The 21425-nt window shown below is 46.0% G+C and overlaps 1 protein-coding gene across 15 annotated transcripts in view; it reads left to right on the top strand.

The window, feature by feature from the left end:
* The first annotated feature begins 5847 nt into the window (after positions 1–5847).
* Positions 5848–21425, top strand: part of clocka (clock circadian regulator a) — a 311097-nt gene continuing 295519 nt past the window's right edge. For 3 of the 15 annotated variants that reach the window (XM_085970083.1, XM_085970107.1, XM_085970071.1), the window contains exon 1: positions 5854–6158. The gene's annotated coding sequence lies outside the window, so the exon portion shown is untranslated. Of the gene's footprint in view, positions 6159–6473; positions 6739–21425 lie in introns of those variants that run through there. The other 12 variants (XM_085970133.1, XM_085970116.1, XM_085970145.1 and 9 more) reach the window with 6 other exon arrangements.

Genomic DNA, 21425 nt, shown 5'->3' with positions numbered 1-21425 from the left:
TCCTTATTGTTTTATTTAAAACGTTTTGAATGTCTGGTTTACATTTGAGAAATTCCTGCATTTCTCACAAAAAATAGTTTGGTTCAAAACTGGACAGGGGCAATTTAGCGATTAGTCAAAATCCTATGAAAAATGTTACCGTAAGACAATACTGTAAATCCACAAACAAGTTACAATGGTACATTGTTTCCCAGAATACCTCATCAAGAAGATACAATGGTACTTTCCTTGTGGTGCAAGAAACACAATTGTGAGTTTGTTTTTTTCCTCCACGCACAGTAGCTATAAGATTTGGAGAATGTGGCGGGGGAATCTGAAATTTACTCAGTTTGATACTGTTGTGTATGTACCTTTAAGAGAATAGCTGGTCTCAGACTGCAGTACCGGCAGTGACCACCCCTGTATAAAAGGCGCTAGTGAGCCTCTGTTGTTTTCAGTTTCATTATTGACTTCCATCAGTAAAGACGTGTTTTGTTCAACTCCTGCTGTCCGTGTCTCAATCATTCACGGACGTAATACTGGCGACGAGCAGATGCGAACCTACCTACAGTCTGCACCACCTCCTGGGATCCATTCCTACAACGAAGTGAGCAGAGGTCGAGGCCAGAAAGCAAAGAAAGTAAGAGGCAGTAGAAACGGGCGTCGACCGTGGGCATCCGCCCTGTGTTGCGGAGTTGAAGATTGCTGGAGAAGCTGTCGGAAGCAGGGCCTGGTTCCTGTCGACGGTGCTTCAGCTAATCGGGCTGGTGGCAGGTAGTGCACTGATCCTTCCTGGGCTGCGGCGGTCGCGAACTCGAGCGGGTGGTTTGCAACGGGGCCGAGCAGCGTTGTCGGGAAGAGAGAGAGAGGGTGGAGCACACAGGGCGCGGCCGGTGCTACGAAGCTGGGCTGCGTATAGACCCGCGAAGAGGGAGGCAAGAGTCCCACAGGGTTGTTCCACGACGGGAAAATAATAATAAAATAAATATTAAACGCGCAAGAAACCGCGAGGAGCTGCAGGTTGCAACGGGAACCGCGGAAAGCAGCGTTAGCAACAGCGGGGAAGAAGGCAAAGCGCGGGAGGCGCCATTTTAGATTTGCAAGATGCCGAAGACTGGCTGTATCACTGCTTTTGATAATACAATAGAGGACTGGACCACGTGTGTGGAAAGAGTCGAGGTATATTTTGAGGCAAACGAAATAGCGGAGGAGAAAAAGGCATCGATATTGCTAAACTTAATGGGTGCTAGAACGTATGGCCTATTGCGGGACCTGATTACTCCAGCCAAACCGAAGGCGAAGAGTTTTAACGAAATTGTTGCTGTCCTACAGGAACACCTAAACCCTGCACTGCTGTTGATAGCAGAAAGATTTAAATTCCACAGGAGAACTCAGCATAAAGATGAGAGCAATGCTGAGTACCTTACGGAACTACGCAAGCTATCAAAGCACTGCCAGTTCGGAGCAGGACTGGCAGATACCCTACGGGACAAATTTGTCTGTAGACTCCTGAGTGAAGGAACACAGAAGAAGTTACTCTCAGAGAAAGAGCTGACACTAGATAAGGCTTTCAGCGTGGCAGTATCGTATGAAGCAGCAGCCAGGGGAGCTGCAGAAATTCAACAAAAACCACAGGAATACGGCACCCACGAAATGACACGGGGATTTGCAAAATGTTATCGCTGCGGCAGAACTAACCATGACCAGAAGGACTGCTGGTCCAAGGACAAAATATGCAGGCAATGCGGGAAGATGGGACACATTGCACGAGTTTGCAGGTCTGGGAAGAAGACCAGTGACAACAAAAAGGCTACTAAGGAACCGTACAAGAAAGTACAAAAGATGATGGACAGTAGTTCCGAAGACCAGATGAGCGATAGTGAATCCTGGAACAGGAGACTAAGCTGTCTCAAACTTCACAATGTAATCACAAAAGAGGATCACCGAACCATTTGGGTCACCCTCACGATAGCAGGGTCCCAAGTTAAAATGGAATTGGATACAGGATCAGCGCTAACCGTCATGAATCGACGAGACTACGAGCGGCTATTTTCACACATACCCTTGAGAGAGACATCCATCGTCTTGACGACGTATACGGGGCAAAAAGTATACCCCGGAGGAAAAATAAGGGTGCCTGTCGAATACAACGGCAAGAAAATACAGAAACTGTATCTCTACATACTGCCAAATGGTGGACCACCGTTATTGGGACGGGAATGGATCAGGAAGATAAACTTAGATTGGCACTCCATTCATGCAATGACGGTGGATGGTAAAAAAGATGAAGACGTCACTCCTGGACGATTGTCAACAATCTTAGCTAACGCCAAGGAGGTATTTCAACAAGAACTGGGCACGCTTAAAGGCGTAACCGCCTCGATAAAAATAGAAGAGAATGCAGTTCCCAAGTTTTTCAAAGCAAGACCGGTACCATATGCAATTCGCCCAGCCGTCGAGGCAGAGCTGGAGAATCTGGAGAAGGCAGGCGTGTTGTCTAAGGTAGACTGGAGCGAGTGGGCGACACCCATCATTCCTGTCATGAAGAAAACGTTAAGCAATAAGTCCGGGAAGCCAAGGAAGATTCGCGTCTGTGGGATTTCAAGGTGACGGTGAACCCAGTCCTTCACACAGTACAATATCCTCTTCCAAGGATAGAAGACATCTTCGCCTCACTGTCTGGAGGGAAGCGTTTTACAAAAATTGACCTAGCACAAGCATATTTGCAGATGGAGGTTGAAGAGTCCTCTAGGAAGTATCTCACGATAAACACTCACAAAGGTCTTTACCAGTATCATCGATTGGTATTCGGAGTAGCATCGGCTCCGGCGATATGGCAAAGAGCGATGGAACAAATCCTGCAAGGGATTCCGGGGACTCAGTGTTACTTGGACGACATCCTTGTGACAGGTGAAGATGACAGTGAACACCTTAACAACCTAGAACAGGTGCTCACTAGACTACGGGAACATGGGCTGCGAGCCAACCGCCCCAAGTGCGAATTTTTTAAGAAACAGATATCGTATTGTGGCCACACGATTGATGAAGAGGGGTTACATAAGTCCCCTGACAAAATTGAAGCGGTTGTTAAGGCCCCAGCGCCTGAAAATGTGTCGCAACTGAGGTCATTCCTCGGATTGGTGAATTACTACCACAAGTTTTTGCCGAATTTGTCGACAATTCTGCACCCACCGAACGCCCTGCTACGAACGGGGGTAGCATGGAAATGGAGCGATGATTGTAAGCGGGCCTTTCAGAAGAGTAAGGACTTAATCACGTCAAGGGAAGTATTGGCTCACTACAACCCAGCACTGCCGATCAGACTGGCGTGTGATGCGTCTCCCTACGGCATTGGGGCGGTACTGTCACATAAATTCCTTGATGGTTTAGAGAGGCCGATAGCTTTTGCGTCACGCTCGTTAACTTCTGCCGAGCGTAACTACGCCCAGATTGACAGAGAGGCCCTCAGCCTAGTGTGGGGGGTTAAGAAGTTCAATCACTACCTGCACGGTCAAAAATTTACTCTACTAACCGATCATCAACCTCTTGTCTCCATTTTCAACCCTCAGGAGGGCGTACCGATAATGACAGCACAACGGCTGCAGAGGTGGTCCCTTTTCCTAGGGGCACACCAATATGACATCGAGTACAAAGGAACTAAACAGCATGGGAATGCTGATCGATTGTCACACCTACCGTTGCCGACGGTGGAAGAAGAAGACCTTGCAATGGATCCAATGGAGTTATTCCACTCGACCATAGTCAAATGTCTCCCTGTGACGAATGCAAACATAGAAAAGGAAACACGGAATGGCCCGACACTATCACGGGTCTATGATTTAACGGTGAAGGGATGGCCAGCACATGGCGAACCACTGCTGCCAGCATTTTCGCCGAGAAGAGAACAGCTGTCAGTGTGCAGTGGAACCTTGATGTGTGGATCCAGAGTAGTAATTCCACCTAAGTTGACGGATAGAGTGCTCAATGAGCTTAATGAGGGTCATCTGGGTGGGGTAAAAATGAAGAACTTAGCCAGAGCGTTTGTGTGGTGGCCGGGAATCAATAGAGAAATCGAAGAGATGACCAAGAGCTGTGCAGGATGCCAGAAGGTCCAAAGCGCCCCACCACAAGCTCCTCTGCATCCATGGGAGTGGCCCTCATCTCCATGGCAAAGGGTGCACATTGATTTTGCTGGTCCCTTCATGGACTCGATGTTTTTAATTGTGGTGGATGCACATTCAAAGTGGCCAGAGGTAATAAAAATGTCCTCAACCACCACGGAAAAAACTATCACAGTTTTACGAACCATATTCGCTAGGGTTGGGCTGCCTGAACAGATTTGCTCTGACAATGGACCACAGTTTGTGTCTGAAGAGTTCCGGAGGTTCTTAAGCATTACACATCTGCCCCATATCATCCAGCCACTAATGGATTGGCCGAGAGGTTTGTCCAAACATTCAAGAAGGCTATCAAGGCAATGTGTAATGAAGATATACCCCTACAACACAAGGTGGACAACTTCTTGTTTGCCTACCGGAATGCGACACATGCGGTTACCAACCAAACTCCAGCCATGATGTTCTTCAATCGAAGACTACGATGCCGCTTGGATTTGGTTAAGCCAAACGTCCGAAGAGATGTGGAGAACAGGCAGTTTCAGAATATGAATGAAAGGCCGACCAGGAGTTTTAAGATAGGTCAACCAGTTTTGGCCCGGGACTACCGCACTGAGAAATGGCAGCCAGGAACGATTTGTACACGACAAGGACCTCTCATGTATACCGTGGACGTTGGGGAGAGCATGGTAAGACGCCATGCTGACGAGACTCTAGAGTCACTGGAAAACGTCAACTCCACACCACGATCTGATACACCTGGTAATGAAATCGACGTTCCAATTGCAGCTACCGCAGAACCGGTAATATTGGAAGCAGACGAACCAAACAACGACATTGATCCCGACTCAACATTGCCAGAAGAACCTGATACCCCAAAGAGGCATTATCCAGACAGAATCAGGAAGCCTCCTCAAAGACTGAACTTATAATTGCTTAAACATAACCAATGTATCTAGCAACCGTAATTGTGATTGTAATTAGTTATCATTTAGTTGTTAAATGAATGTTATGTACTGTTCATCTAAAAGGGGAGGAATTGTTGTGTATGTACCTTTAAGAGAATAACTGGTCTCAGACTGCAGTACCGGCAGTGACCACACCTGTATAAAAGGCGCTAGTGAGCCGCTGTTGTTTTCAGTTTCACTATTGACTTCCATCAGTAAAGACGTGTTTTGTTCAACTCCTGCTGTCCGTGTCTCAATCATTCACGGACGTAATAGATACAATATATTTCCTCTTTTTAAAAAAAAAGTAGGAGTGGTACCCACTTGTGGTTATGAACATGAAAATTATCAGACACTTCTGGTTTCACTCTACAATTATTGAGCAATCAGGCACCGCGTATTTGTTTACGATTAAGACTCAATTTGAGAGCTGGGGCGGGGGGGCGTTGGAGGATGGCTGGATAAAGTCCAAGTACACAAGTGGCTGCGTCGAACAGATTCCGGAAGCAAACTTCTTCAAAAGCATCGACACCACAGCAAAAAGGTAGGTCAATCCCCACAATGCTGCGTGATACCCAGCCTTGGCTTTTCAGGAACGTTGCTTCTTCATTGGTAACAAAAATATCTGAGCTCTCAACCACACTTAATACAGGAAATCCCGCCTCCCACAAATAAAGACATTCCACTTTGCTTTTGAATCATTTGTCTGATTGCTGAGCATCTCCCTGCAATGCTAACTGTTTATAAGGATGCCTGTGCTGCAGTGGTGATGTCCACCTCACTATTCACAGAGCGCGCGGCCCCAGGCCTGGAACCTTGTGTCACAATCACAACAACAAGAAGAATTAGGTCAGTGGAACTCTCCCAGAGAGCACCGCGCGCGGGAGCCCAGCCCAGCCGGAGTCTGCAGGCGGCGCTGTGACAACGAGCAAGAGAAACAATTGGAAGTTACAACAGACAAATCGGAAAATGCCCACGGCTGAAGAATAATTTGCATTTAATGATGCAAATACTAATTTGAAAAACAATCTTAGGTTTAGGTATACCCGGCTTAAAGCGAGCAAATGTATTAAATATCAGGAAACCTCCAGCCGGCAACTTAACAGTACATTGTTATGTAAGTACTGGATCGAATGCATTTTAAAAAAATATGAAGAATAGTGCGTCAGGATGTTAGGCATTCAAAAAAATCACAACAGACTTTTGATATAAATTTCAATTCGTTTGAATTGTAATCTGCGTCAGTATTGGTTCAGTGGTCGTTTGCCGTTGGTGTTTTTCTTTTGTGAGGACGCACTTGTTTTTAACTGTAATTTAGTACAGATATGTGGTGATGGCGCGAGTGGCTGCTGGAGTTGTCAATCAGGGCCAGTGGACGGCGCCGGCGAAAGTGCTGTCAATCGGGGCCAGCGGACAGCGCCGGTAGGTTGGGTTGCAGTGAGCCAGCGGACGGCGTCGGCAGGGAGCCGGTGAAAGTGCTGCGGGTTTGAAAAGAACTCGGGCTCGCGCGTGTCGGCGCTCGACAATGCGGCCAGCCTCGGGCTCGCGGCCCCCGGAGAACGTCTGAGCGCGAACCTTCTGCTCCCTAACCAACTCTCTCCAACGGTAAACGCGAACGGTTCGCCTGTCGGCTTTATCTCAGGGCTGCTGAAGTGAAGGAGAAAATATGCCTCGTTTGTCGGGGGAATGAAATAGAGGTAGGTATTTAAAGGGCAGGTGGAATCATTTATTTTAAACTCTGCGTGCATGTTATTCGTTCCTTGAGTCTGCGTGTGAAGTTTGTTTGTTTGGGGGAAGGGGGCGAGGCGAATGCTGTTCTCTGTCCATCTCTCACATACTTGGCTGGCCTCCGGCTCTCTTTCCAGCCCGCGCTCCGGCCCCCGGCCCCGCTCTCCCAAATGAGGCGTCTCGACACCCCCAACTATCAGTAACGCGCATGTGTGGGGTGACCGACCCTTCCCTCAACCTGCGGGGCTTTGTGTTCGAAGCTTGTGTCTGCGTTTTCATGGATGCATTTTTTTAAATTTCACCAAATCCTGAGACAGCCCTTTAGCAGTAATTTTAACAGTAATACATTTTTTAAAAACAAGGAATATTCAGACATCCAAAAACTTGGTGCTCCTGCTTTTATGACCTTTGTTTATAAATCAATGCGATATTCTTCATATGGTGCCATCAATTATCAGGCTCCCTAGTTAGAAGGTGGTTCGGCTGATTTAACGGCAGTTGTTATGTCCGTGTATCTTGATGTTGTGTCCTTCAATAATTAGACAACAAGACTGCAGGGGAACGATTCAACAGGTGTTTACTGAATGAGGGTTACTCTAGAACTAACTCTACAGATCACTATTCAGGGTTTATATACAGGTGTGGTCACTGCCGGTACTACAGTATGCAGGAGCTGTAAAAGTAGTTCTCTCCCTTAATAAAGGTACATACATTACAATTCCTCCCCTTTTAGATTAACAGTACCATAACACTCATTTAACAATTAAATATCAAACTAATTACAATTAACACTTTTAACATGCAACATTAGCTGAAAATAGTCTATTTATAAATTCAGTCTTTGGGGAGGCTTCCTGATTCTTTCTGGATAACGCCTTTCCCGAGTGTCTCGCTCTTGGTGCGGAGGCGATTCTAGCACCCTGTCGTCAGTTGATTCATCAGCTTCCAATGCTATTGTTTCTGAGGTAGATGCGACCTGTACGTCGGGTTCCTCACCAGGTACGTATGGCCGAGACATGGGGTTGACTCGTTCCTGTGACTCTATCTGGTCAGCATGGCATCTCACAATGTTCTCCCCAACATCCACTGTGTACATTAGTGGCCCCTGCCGTGTGCATATCGTTCCTGGTTGCCATTTCTCTGTTCGGTAGTCGCGGGCCAAGATTGGTTGCCCTACATTGAAGCTCCTTGTCGGCTTCTCATTGATGTGCTGGAATTGCTTACTCTCAACATCTCTTTGTACATTTGGTCTGAGCAAATCCAGACGAGATCTCAACCTTCGGTTAAAGAACATCATGGCCGGGGTCTGGTTGGTGACTGCATGTGTCGCATTTCTGTAGGCTAACAGGAAATTGTCCACCTTATGCTGCAGTGGAATGTCGTCATCGCACATGGCCTTTACTGCTTTTTTAAAGGTTTGTACGAACCTCTCAGCCAATCCATTTGTGGCTGGATGATGCGGGGCGGATGTGTAATGCCTTACCCCATTCCTTTTCATAAATCTTCGAAACTCTTCGGACACAAACTGTGGTCCATTATCAGAGCAAATCTGCTCTGGCAAGCCGTTCCTGGCAAAAATGGTCCGTAGGACTGCAATGGTTTTCTCCGTGGTGGTGGAGGACATTTTGATCACCTCAGGCCATTTCGAGTGCGCATCCACGGCTATTAAAAACATTGAGTCCATGAATGGACCAGCAAAATCAATATGCACCCGTTGCCATGGAGATGAGGGCCACTCTCATGGGTGTAGAGGGGCATGTGGTGGTGCATTTTGGACCTTCTGGCATCCTGAGCAGCTCTTTGTCAGGTCCTCGATTTGCTGATCGATCCCCGGCCACCACACACAAGCCCTAGCAAGGCTTTTCATTTTCACCCCTCCCAGATGACCTTCGTGAAGTTCATTGAGCACTCTCTCCCTTAACTTGGGTGGAATTACCACTCGGGATCCACACATCAAGGTCCCCTGGCATACTGACAGCTGTTCTCTTCTGGATGAGAATGCTGGCAACAGTGAGTCGCCATGTGCTGGCCATCCCTTCACCGTCAAATCAAATACCCGAGAGAGTGTCGGGTCATTTCGGGTCTCCTTCTCTATACCAGCGTTAGTTACTGGCAAGCATTCAATTATAGTCGAATGAAATATTTCGACAGGATCCACTGCTGGTGCTTCCTCCGCAGTAGGCAGTGGCAGGCGTGATAGCCCATCAGCGTTTCCATGCTGTTTCGTGCCCTTATACTCGATTTCATATTGGTGCGCCCCTAGAAAAAGGGACCATCTTTGTAGCCGTTGCGCAGTCATCACCGGAACGCCCTTCTTTGGATTAAAGATGGAGACAAGTGGTTGGGGGTCAGTCAGCAAGGTGAACTTCTGCCCGTGCAGATAGTGATTGAACTTTTTCACTCCCCCACACTAGGCTGAGGGCCTCCCTGTCAATCTGGGCGTAGTTACGCTCAGCTGAGGTTAGTGACCGAGACGCAAAGGCTACTGGCCTCTCCGAGCCGTCCGGGAATTTGCGCGACAGCACCGCTCCAATGCCATAGGGTGATGCATCACACGCCAACCGAATTGGCAGTGCTGGGTTGAAATGAGCCAACACCTCTTTTGATGTGATCAATGCTTTGCTCTTCTGGAAAGCTCATTTACATTCGTCACTCCACTTCCATGGTACCCCCGTTTGCAGTAGGGTGTTCAGTGGGTGTAGTACGGTAGACAAATTCGGCAAGAACTTATGGTAGTAGTTCACCAGCCCGAGGAACGACCTCAGTTGTGACACATTTTCCGGTACTGGCGCCTTGACTACTGCCTCAATCTTTTCAGGGGACTTATGTAACCCCTCTTCATCAATAACGTGGCCACAATACGAGATCTGCTTCTGGAAAAACTCGCATTTGGGACGATTAGCTCGGAGCCCATATTCCTTCAATCTAGTGAGCACCTGCTCCAGGTTGGCGATGTGATCACTGTCATTTTCGCCCGTGACCAGGATGTCGTCCAAATAACACAGGGTCCCTGGAATCCCTTGCAGGACTTGTTCCATTGCCCTTTGCCAAATAGCCGGAGCTGATGCTACCCTGAACACCAGCCGGTTGTATTGGTAGAGACCTTTTATGAGTGTTGATCGTGAGGTACTGTTTTGAGGCTTCTTCTACCTCCATTTGCAGGTACGCCTGGGCCAGATCAATCTTAGTGAAGCGTTTCCCTCCAGATAGCGAGGCGAAAATATCTTCAATCCGTGGAAGCGGATATTGTACAGTGTGAAGGACTGGGTTCACTGTCACCTTAAAGTCCCCACAGATGTGAACCTTCTTTGGTTCCCCAGGCATATTACTCAATGACCTCTTCATTACAGGAATGATGGGTGTCGCCCACTCACTCCAGTCCACTTTGGACAGTACTCCTGAACGTTCCAAACCTTCCAGCTCTGCTTCGACGGCTGGGCGGATCGCATAAGGTACCGGTCTGGCCTTAAAAAAAAAAAAAAAAAAAAAAAACCTTTGGGCTTGCATTTTCCTCTATTTTGATCGTTGCTGTTATGCCTTTTAGTGTTTCGAGTCCCTGCTGGAACACTTCTTGTGCGTCAGTTAGCATTTTTGACAGTCGTCCAGGTGTGACGTCGTCCTCCTTTTTGGCATCTACAGTCAGTGCTTGTATGGAATGCCAATCTAGCTGTATCTTCCGGATCCATTCATGTCCTAGTAGTGGTGGTCCTCCATCTGGCAATACATATAGGTCCATTTTTGGTGTTTCCTTGCCGTTATATATAACGTTCACCCTTATTTTTCCTTTGGGGTAGACTTTTTGCCCCGTGTACGTCTTCAAGACAATCTCTGTATCTCTCAAGGGTATATGTAAGAATAGCTGCTTGCAGTCACTTCGGTTTATGATTGTTAGGGCTGATCCTGTGTCCAGTTCCATTTTCAGTTGGACTCCTGCTATCTTGAGCGTGACCCAGATAGTTTGGTGATCCTCCGTTTTGATCACATTATGTAGTTTCAGACAACCCAGCTCCTTGCTTCCGGAGTCTGTATCACTCTTCTGTTCGTCTGAACTACTCTCCGTCACCTTATGTACCTTCTTGTACTTCTCCGGTGCAGATTTCTTGCTGCTGGTTTTCTTTCCCGACCTGCAGACTCTTGCTATGTGTCCTACTTTTCCACACTGTCTGCACACTTTGTCCTTGAACCAGCAATCATTATGGTCGTGTGTTGTTCTGCCGCAGCGATAGCACTTCACTGTTCCGTATGACATTTCATTTGTGCCATATTCTTGCGGTCTCCGTTGTATCTCTGCAGCGTCCCGTGCTGCTGCTTCGTGTGATACTGCAATGCTGAAAGCCTTGTCCAGCGTAAGATCCTTTTCTGATAGAAGCCGTTTCTGGGTTCCTTCACTTTGAAGCCCACACACAAACTTGTCCCTTAAAGTATCTGCTAGCCCCGTTCCAAACTGGCAGTGTTTCGATAGCTTGCGCAGTTCCGTTAAATACTCAGCATTACTTTCATCTTTATGCTGGTTCCTTTTGTGAAACTTAAATCTTTCTGCTATCAGCAGCGGTGTGGGATTTAAGTGGTCCTGTTGGATTGACACGATGTTTTCAAAATCCTTTCCTACTGGCTTCTCTGGGGTTACTAGGTTTCGTAGTAAGCCATACGTTTTTGCACCCATTGAATTCAACAATACCAGCGCTTTCTTGTCATCTGGCACTTCATTCGCCTTGCAGTATACTTCTATGCATTCGACATATGTCGTCCAATCTTCGACTTCATTGTCGAACGCTGTGATACTGCCACTCCGGCATTTTTTGGTGTGGTTAGACTGGCTTAAAATGGCGTCTCCCGCGCTGCTGCCAACGCCGCTCTCGGCGGTCCTCGTGTCAAATGGCGATGCCCTGTGGGTTTCGTGCGCTGCTCCTGCGCTGCTGCCAATGCCGTTCTCTGCGGTCCTCGTGGCAATGGCAGCGCTGTGCGCGTTTTCCTGCGCGCCTCTCTTCCCCCGTTGACGCTGCTCGGCCCTTGAACACCGGCTGCGCTCTGCTCTCTCTCGTCTCTCTCCCCCGTTGACGCCGCTCGGTCCTGAACACCGGCTGCGCCCTGTGCGCTCTGCCCTCTCTCCCCCGTCGACGCTGCTCGGCCTTTTTCTGTGCCGCCCGGTCGGCTCTAGCCGCCACTGTCCGGGAAGGGTCTGCGCAGTACCTGTTACCAGCCCGTTTCGCTGGACCACCGTGACTGGAAAGCCAAGCCTGGCTCTCGATAGCCTCCCCTGCGATGCTCAAATCTCCACTGGATGACTGGGCGGTTGCCTGTGGTTGACGCCCGTGCTTCTGGACTTGACCTCCTTCCACTGTTCTCCAGGAGCGAATCCCTGGGAGGTGATGCAGAGTTGCAGGTAGGTTCGAATCTGCTCATCGCCAATGTTATGTCCGTGTATCTTGATGTTGTGTCCTTCAATAATTAGACAACAAGACTGCAGTGGAACGATTCAACAGGTGTTTACTGAATGAGGGTTACTCTAGAACTAACTGTACAGATCACTACTCAGGGTTTATATACAGGTGTGGTCACTGCCGGTATTACAGTATACAGGAGCTGTAAAAGTAGTTCTCTCCCTTAAAGGTACATACATTACAGCAGTCATGTCAATTGCACTGTATTGACAGACCGTTTGTAAGATCCTAAAAAGGAGCCGCTCTTATTTGTCTTTTTAAAACGACGTTGCCCTGAAAAGTTTGGCAGCCCCCCCCTTCCTAAAATTATTTAATTCTCATATCAAAGCAGAATTTGGTGTCTTGTTATTGATTACACTTTAGTAGCTCTTTTCCTCAAAACGGTGATAATCCTGTAATAAATGCATATAAATCCAGGCTGGGTGCATGTACCGTGCAAGTTTACTAAGTGCTCATAGTTGGACCTACTGCACACTTTTTAACCCTACCTTACTGTAACATTTGCATGTTGCATTGTCATTGGCCCGCAGGCATCTGTAAGGAATACCTATTATATTCACGTGATCACATGCTGAGTTGTCATTGGCCTGCAGGCATCTGTAAGGACTGCTATTGTTTTGGAGGACCCAGGGTCCTGACTCCATCTTGTCCACACGGTGCTGTATTGATTGAGAAAGCTTACAGACCTGATGCTTCATTAAAAAGAGTTTAAACTGTAATACTCCGTTGTCCTGCAATTTATTATTTTTGTGCAAAACAAGACACCTCAATCAATTTAAATGTTTTGGAGAATGGAGACTCTTTCCTCCCTGCTCTCTGGGCATTATAATTTCTAACTGTTGGAACAGAATTCTGTGCATGTATCTATTCAAGCTGTTTCCTAAACAGGACATTTAAAAGTTTGAGTTAGGCAGGAACCCAAGCAATGTTAACAGGAGAAGCTGTCAGCCCAATTTCAATGTACTGTCACAAATTGACATGACTCAGCAAGCAAAACATTTTCTAAATGACTGCAAAGGGTGTTTGTCATTCTGCATATTTACAACTCCATACTGTGGAACACTTTTTTAATGTGGACCAAAACACCCGATGCACAGTACTTTTCGTGATTGAAAAAATATTGATACATATCAAATTGCTTAATTTGATGCTATATCTGAAACTCCATAAGCATTATTGCACATAAAAGTTTGAGTAAGTTGGGCAAACCATTGTTGTTGTTTATGCAGTATCTATGTGGAATATTGTGGTGAAAACCTTAAAACTACATAACAAGGAGTAGTAGACGCTGTGTAATGAAGAGCTCATATACGAGAAGGAGAAAGAAATGGGGGAAAATAAATATTCGTTTTCCATTTTAACCATTCTAGAAATACTTAATTTCAAGTTGTATTTTATCACTGCTAAAACAAAGGATTCAGCACTGTCTTAAGGATAGCACCGCATCATTAATATCCACAGTGATTAAAATAAAAATTGAGCCCAGATAAAATTAATAAGATGAAGATTTGCACAGTCATTGCCACCAAAACCTTAATTCTGCAGCTAAAATTACAAATTGATAATTAAAACTTTTAAAATATTTTGTCATCAGCCATTACCACATTACTGTTGGTAATTATCAACTGATTTGCACAAACAAATGGAACTTATCTCCTTAAAGTAACATACTGCAAACTGTAAATTTGAAAAACTAAGGTTTAATTTTATTCATAATCTACAAAAAGGGAAAGAGAAGTCTGGGGGGAGTACGTTCAGCCATAAGATCCTCCTTCCCATGTCTGCATGGTTTTTAAAAAAAAAAAGTTGAATTTAAAAAATATGTTGCCTGTTTACTCTGTAGACAGGAAGAAATGCCATGGGTCCTTTGTCTTTTTTATGGTCTAATAGGCTATCCCTCTAACTAAACTGGTACAGTAAATGACTAGCAATGTATTGCCCCATACAGTAGTTTAGAATGAATTGCACCTTGGAATTCAGATAGGGAGGGATTTTGAACAAAAGGATGAGAATCTAAAATTGGAGGCGCTGTCAGACCAGGAGCCAATATAGGCCAGCGAGCACAGGGGTGATGGGTGAACAGGACTTCGTGCGAGTTAGGATATGGGCAGTAGTATTGAACCAGCAACTTGCTAATTTGAAGCTTTATGAAGAAATGTAATTTTAGGCAAATATGCCAAGTTGCTTCACAGTTGAGGGTCAGACTCCACAACAACAACTTGCATTTATATAGTGCCTTTAATGTAGCTCAAGCAGAAGCACGAGGCCGGTTAGGGAGGTGGTCAAAGGTGCTGTCGAAAAGCTAGATTTTTGAAGAGGATTTTAAAGGTGTGAAGAGATGGAGCAAGTCGAAGAGGTTTATGTAGTGTCCGTGTGTAGATAAAGACACTGAAGACCGGAGTTGGTTCATAGGTATTTACTAAGCAAGTCTGGGGGGGGTTTCTAAAGGATATACACAATACACAGGCTTATATAGCCCAAGTGGCAATTACCGGCATTACGCACACCTGGGGCTCTTAAAGGCACATACACCATAATTGCTCTTAAAGGCACATACACCACAATTCCTCCCCTTCTAGCTAACTAGTACATCATATTTTAAGTAATTATTAATTACATGTTATATGCAAAATAATATACATTGCTGTATTAATTAATTATAAGTTAGTCTCTCAGGAGGCTTCCTGACTCGGTCCGGATAACGCCTCGGGGGTGTAGTAGGTTCTTCTGGCAAGGCTGATTCGGCTTGAAGGCCAGTGTCGGGTTCATCGGGCTCCAGTATCACCGGATCGGAGGTAGATATCTCTACTTCATCGTTAGATGTATAGAGTGGTGGTGTAGGTTGTCCCTTTTCGGATGACTTGATGATTTGGTCAGCATGGCGCCTTATTATGCTGTCTCCGATGTCCGCGGTATACATCAGTGGTCCTAATCGTGTGCAGATAGTTCCAGGCTGCCATTTCTCGGTACGGTAGTCCCGGGCCAAAACCGGTTGGCCTATCTGGAAGGCCCTAGTTGGCCTTTCATTCATGCCCTGAAACTGCCGGTTCTCCACGTCCCTTCGGATGTTGGGCTTGACCAAATCCAGCCGGCATCTTAGGTTTCTATTGTAGAACATCATGGCGGGAGTTTGGTTAGTAACCATATGCGTTGCATTCCTATATGCAAATAAGAAGTTATCCACCTTGTGCTGAAGTTTTATGTCTTCATTACCCATGGCCTTGATGGCCTTCTTGAAGGTCTGGACAAACCTTTCAGCCAATCCATTGGTGGCGGGATGGTATGGGGCGGACGTGTAGTGCTTTACCCCATTGTTCTTTAAGAACTTTCTGAATTCTTCGGACACAAATTGCGGTCCATTATCAGAACATATCTGCTCCGGCAGCCCATTCCTGGCAAATATGGTCCTTAATACTGTGATGGTTTTTTCCGTGGTGGTGGAGGACATCTTTATTACCTCCGGCCACTTGGAGTGTGCATCAACTGCGATTAAGAACATTGAGTCCATAAATGGACCAGCAAAGTCGATGTGCACCCTTTGCCAGGGAGATGAGGGCCACTCCCATGGATGTAGAGGGGCCTGTGGCGGAGCATTTTGGACCTTCTGGCATCCTAGGCAGCTCTTGGTCATGTCTTCGATGTCTCCATCGATACCTGGCCACCATACAAATGCCCTAGCTAGGTTCTTCATTTTCACTCCACCCAGATGCCCCTCGTGAAGCTCCTTTAGCACTTTATCCTGGAGTTTGGGTGGAATCACCACTCTGGATCCACACATCAAGGTTCCTCGGCACACTGACAGCTGTTCTCTTCTTTGCGAGAAGGCTGGCAACAGTGGTTCGCCATGTGCTGGCCATCCCTTCACTGTTAAATCGTAGACCCGTGAGAGAGTAGGGTCATTTCTTGTCTCCCTTTCAATGGCAGAATTTGTCACCGGTAGACATTCCACTATGGTAGAGTGGAATATCTCTACTGGGTCTACTGTAGGTGCCTCTTCTATCGTTGGCAACGGTAGGTGTGATAAACCGTCAGCATTCCCATGCTGTTTTGACCCTTTGTATTCAATGTTGTATTGGTGTGCCCCTAGAAAAAGGGACCACCTCTGTAGTCTTTGTGCCGTCATAATGGGGACACCTTTTTTAGGGTTGAATATGGAGATGAGGGGTTGATGGTCAGTCAGCAAGGTAAATTTTTGTCCGTGTAGGTAATGGTTGAATTTCTTCACTCCCCATACCAGGCTGAGTGCTTCCCTGTCTATCTGGGCATAGTTACGCTCAGCTGAGTTCAATGAGCGTGACGCAAAAGCTATCGGCCGTTCCGAGCCATCAGGGAATCTATGGGACAATACCGCTCCTGTGCCGTAAGGGGATGCATCGCACGCCAGTCTGATTGGTAGTGATGGGTTGTAATGAGCCAAAATTTTCTCGGATGTGATTAAGTCTTTACATTTATGGAAGGCACGTTTACAGTCTTCGTTCCATTTCCAAATCACTCCTGTCTGCAGAAGATCATTAAGAGGGTGTACAATAGTTGATAAGTTCGGTAAAAATTTATGATAGTAATTTATTAATCCCAGGAATGACCTTAATTGTGAAACATTTTCAGGTGCTGGGGCTTTTATAACTGCTTCAATTTTTTCAGGTGACTTATGCAACCCTTCCTTATTAATTATGTGGCCACAATATGATATCTGATTTTGGAAAAATTCGCACTTGGGGCGATTTGCTCGTAGGCCCCGTTCTTTCAGCCTAGTGAGCACCTGCTCCAAATTGGCAAGGTGCTCGTTGTCGTTTTCTCCTGTTATAAGGATGTCGTCTAGGTAGCATTGAGTCCCCGGAATCCCTTGCAGGACTTGCTCCATAGCTCTTTGCCAGATAGCTGGAGCTGATGCTATTCCAAAAACCAGTCGATTGTACTGGTACAGGCCTTTGTGTGTGTTTATTGTGAGATACTTTTTAGAGGTCTCCTCAACCTCCATCTGTAGATATGCCTGTGCCAAGTCAATTTTTGTGAAACGTTGCCCTCCGGATAGTGAGGCGAAAATATCTTCTATCCTCGGAAGAGGATACTGTACCGTGTGAAGGACCGGGTTTACAGTCACCTTGAAGTCCCCACAGATGCGAATTTTTTTCTGTTCCTCAGAGTTATTTTTCAATGTTTTTTTCATGACTGGAACGATGGGTGTTGCCCATTCGCTCCAATCTATTTTGGATAATACGCCTGCCTTTTCCAAATTCTTCAGCTCTGCCTCGACTGCCGGACGTATTGCGTATGGCACCGGTCTTGCCTTAAAAATTTTTGGAATTGCTGTATCTTCCACTTTTATTGAGGCGGTGATGCCTTTCAAGGTTCCTAGTTTCTCTTAAAACACTTCTTTGGCGTTGGCCAAGATGTCTTTTAATCGTTCAGGTATGATGTCATCATTGTTTTTTTCCTTACTGGTCACCGTCAGTGCCTGAATGGAGTGCCAGTCTAAACGTATCTTCCTTATCCATTCACGTCCCAACAACGGTGGACCACCATCTTGTAGAATGTATAAATACAACTTTTGTATTTCTTTGCCGTTGTATACCACAGGCACCCTTATTTTTCCTTTGGGGTAGACTTCCTGCCCCGTATATGTTTTTAAGATAATGGATGTGTCTTTTAGAGGTATATGCGAAAATAGCCTCTCGTAATCTCGTCGATTTATTACGGTTAGAGCTGATCCTGTATCTAGCTCCATTTTAACTGGAGACCCTGCTATTGTGAGGGTAACCCAAATGGTTTGGTAATCCTCTTTGGCAAGTACATTATGTAATTTGAGACAGCTTAGTCTCTTGTTTCCGGAGTCGCTATCGCTATTCTGGTCTTCGGAGCTATTGTCCGTCATCATTTGTACCTTCCTGTACTTTTCTTTATTGATTTTTTGTTTTCTGTCAGTGGATTTATTTTGTCCAGATTGGCATACCCGTGCAATGTGTCCAATCTTACCACATTGCCTGCATGCTTTGCCCTTGAACCAGCAGTCCCTCTGGTTATGGGTGGATCTGCCGCAGCGATAACATCTTCCGAACTCCTGTGTCATTTTATGGGTGCCGAAGTCCTGTGTCTCTTCTTGTATCTCTGCAGCTCCTTTTGCTGCTGCTTCGTATGATACAGCCATACTGAAAGCTTTGTCCAATGTTAAATCTTTTTCAGAAAGCAGTCTTTTTTGTGTTCCTTCACTTAAGAGACCGCAAACAAATTTGTCTCGAAGATAATCCGATAGTCCTGCTCCGAATTGGCAGTACTTTGATAGCTTTCTTAATTCGTTTAGGTAATCAGCATTACTTTCATTCTTGTGTTGATTTCTCTTGAAGAACTTGAATCGTCCCGCTATCAGCAGCGGTGTTGGGTTTAAATGCTCCTGCAGGGTATCAACAATTTCTTTAAAAGTCTTGTCCTTTGGTTTGGCTGGAGTGATTAAATTTCGTAACAGCCCGTATGTCTTCGCGCCCATTAAGTTCAGAAGTACTGAAGCTTTTTTTTCATCTGTTATTCCATTTGCAGTGCAATAAACCTCTACTCTTTCCACGTATGTGGTCCAATCTTCTATTTCGCCATCAAAAGCCTCAATATTACCAGATTTAGGCATTTCAGAAAAGATATGGCGCTTCCCGCGCTTTTTTTTTTCCCTCTGTAGCAACGATATGGCGCTTCCCGCGCTTTCCCGCCGCTGCTACCAATAACAACGCTGTTTTACTGTGGTTTCCATTTATTCACTGTTGGAGACTCGTTCCCGACGGAGGTCTAAACGCTGACCTGCTTGCCGCGCCGGCCGTCTCTCGAGTGCACCCTCCCAGTCCGTTATTGCTTGCCTCCGATTTCGCTGCCTGTCTCAGCTGTAGAGCCCGCCGCTGGAGCTCCAGCCTGACGCCCAGGAAGGATTAGCGCAGTACCTGTCACCAGCTTGGCCAGCTGGTGAAACCACAGTTTCTCTTACTTCCTTGAGTCTTCTGGATGCTGGAGGAATCGATGTCCTTGAGGTGCTGCCGAATTGCAGGTAAGTCCGTTTCCACTTCGTCGCCACTAGTGTCCGTGTGTAGATAAAGACACTGAAGACAGGAGTTGGTTCATAGGTATTTACTAAGCAAGTCTGGGGGGGGTTTCTAAAGGATATACACAATACACAGGCTTATATAGCCCAAGTGGCAATTACCGGCATTACGCACACCTGGGGCTCTTAAAGGCACATACACCATAATTGCTCTTAAAGGCACATACACCACAGTTTAGGGAGGGAGTTCCAAAAGTATGGAAGCATGATGGCTGACTGTTCTCTCCTCGATTGTGAAGTAGAAGTTAGAGAATGCATGCAGTAGATCAGTGTTGGAAAAGTGGAGAGTGCAGTAGGGGTGTAGGGCTCGAGCTTTTGTGTGGGATGGAATGTAGGTGGAGCTCTGGATGACTTGTTTTGTCTCTTTAGGAAAGGCATATTTATTCAAAAGTTGAGCACACCATTTTAACTTTAAATGTGCTCAATGAATGGCATTAAATAATAAAATCTTGTTCAACAGTAAATGTACCACAATATAACCATACAGGATGGAGTTGTTCTCCTTGCAGCAGAGAAGGCCAAGAGGAGATTTGATGGAGGTATTTAAAATCATGAAGGGTTTAGATGAAGTAAATAAAGAGATGGTTGAAGGATCGATAACGAGAGGGAAAAGATTTAAGGTGATTGGCAAAAGAGCCAGAGGCGATATGAAGAAAAACTTTTTAACGCAACAAGTGGTTACGATTTGGAATGCACTGCCTGATAGGGTGGTGGATACAGATTCAATAATCTTCAAAAGGGAATTGAATAACTACTTTAAAGGGGAAAGAATTGCAGGGATACAGGGAAAGAGTGGGGAGTGCAACTAACTGGATTGCTCTTCGAAAGAGCCGGCGCAGACTCGATGGGCCGAATGCCTCCTTCTGTGCTGTACTTTTCTATGATTCTATGATGTTGCATCCATTTCTATTAGTATAAATTGTGTGTTTAAGCATGGTCAAAAAGGTAATATCCATTTTAGTAATTTTCTCAAGAATTGAAGAGAATTCTAATAGAGCACTGTTGTTGGCAGAACTTGAGTCATAGTTATAAGTGAACAGAAGGAGGCCATTCGGCCCATCGAGTCCGTGCCGGCTCTCTGTAGAACAATCCAGTTAGTCCCATTCTCCTGCTCCATCCCCGTAGCCCTGCAAGTTTATTTCCCTCAAGTGCCTATCCAGTCTCCCCTTGAAAACATTGAGTGTCTCCGCTTCCACCACTTCCGTCGGCAGCGAGTTCCAGGTCCTCGCCACTCGCTGCGTAAAAAAGATTTTGCTCGCATCCCCCCCTGTATCTCTTGCCCAAAACCTTAAATCTGTGTCCCCTAGTCCTTGTACCATCAACTAGTGGGAACAGCCTTTCCCCGTCTAGCCTATCCAAACCATCATCATTTTGTGCACCTCTATCAAATCACCCCACAACCTCCTTTGCTCTAATGAAAACAAATCCAGTTTCTCCAACCTGTCCTTGTAGCTAAGATCCCCCATTCCCGGAACCATTCTGGTAAATCTCCTCTGCACCCTCTCAAGGGCCTTCACATCCTTCCTAAGGTGTGGTGACCAGAACTGGACGCAATACTCCAGTTGTGGCCTAACCAGCAATTTATAAAGGTTCAGCGTAACCTCTCTAGAGGTATTGAATACAAAAGTATTTATGAAGCCCAAGATCCCATACGCTTTGCTAACCACTCTCTCAATATGTCCCGCTACCTTCAGGGACCTATGCACATTAACTCCCAGGTCCCTCTGTCCTTGCACACTATTTAAAACTGTGCCATTTACGTGTATATTGCCTCTCCCTGTCCCTTCTGCCAAAATGCATCACTTCACACTTCTCTATTAAATTCCATCTGCCCATTCTGCTAGCCATTCTTTGTCCTGTTGCAGTCGATTGGTATCATCCTCACTGTTTGCCACACCCCCAAGTTTGGTGTCATCGGCAAATTTAGAAATTCTACTCTCTCTCTCTCTCTCTCTCTCTCAATATCCAGGTCACAGTGGCCCCCGCACTGACTCTTAGGGAACACCACTGTCTACCATCCTCCAGTCTGAAAAACAGCCATTTACCACAACTCTCTGTTTTCTGTCCTTAAGCCAATTCCTTATCCAAGCTGCCACTAACTCACCTATTCCATGAGCCTCAATTTTGTTAACCAGCC

The sequence above is a fragment of the Somniosus microcephalus genome, chromosome 2 (genome assembly GCF_052327205.1).
Source record: "Somniosus microcephalus isolate GS21.2 chromosome 2, FLI_Smic_1.0, whole genome shotgun sequence".
In the NCBI taxonomy this organism is placed as follows: Eukaryota; Metazoa; Chordata; class Chondrichthyes; order Squaliformes; family Somniosidae; genus Somniosus; species Somniosus microcephalus.
The sequence above is the reverse complement of the archived record's forward strand: the minus strand, read 5'-3'. Positions and strand labels throughout refer to the sequence as shown.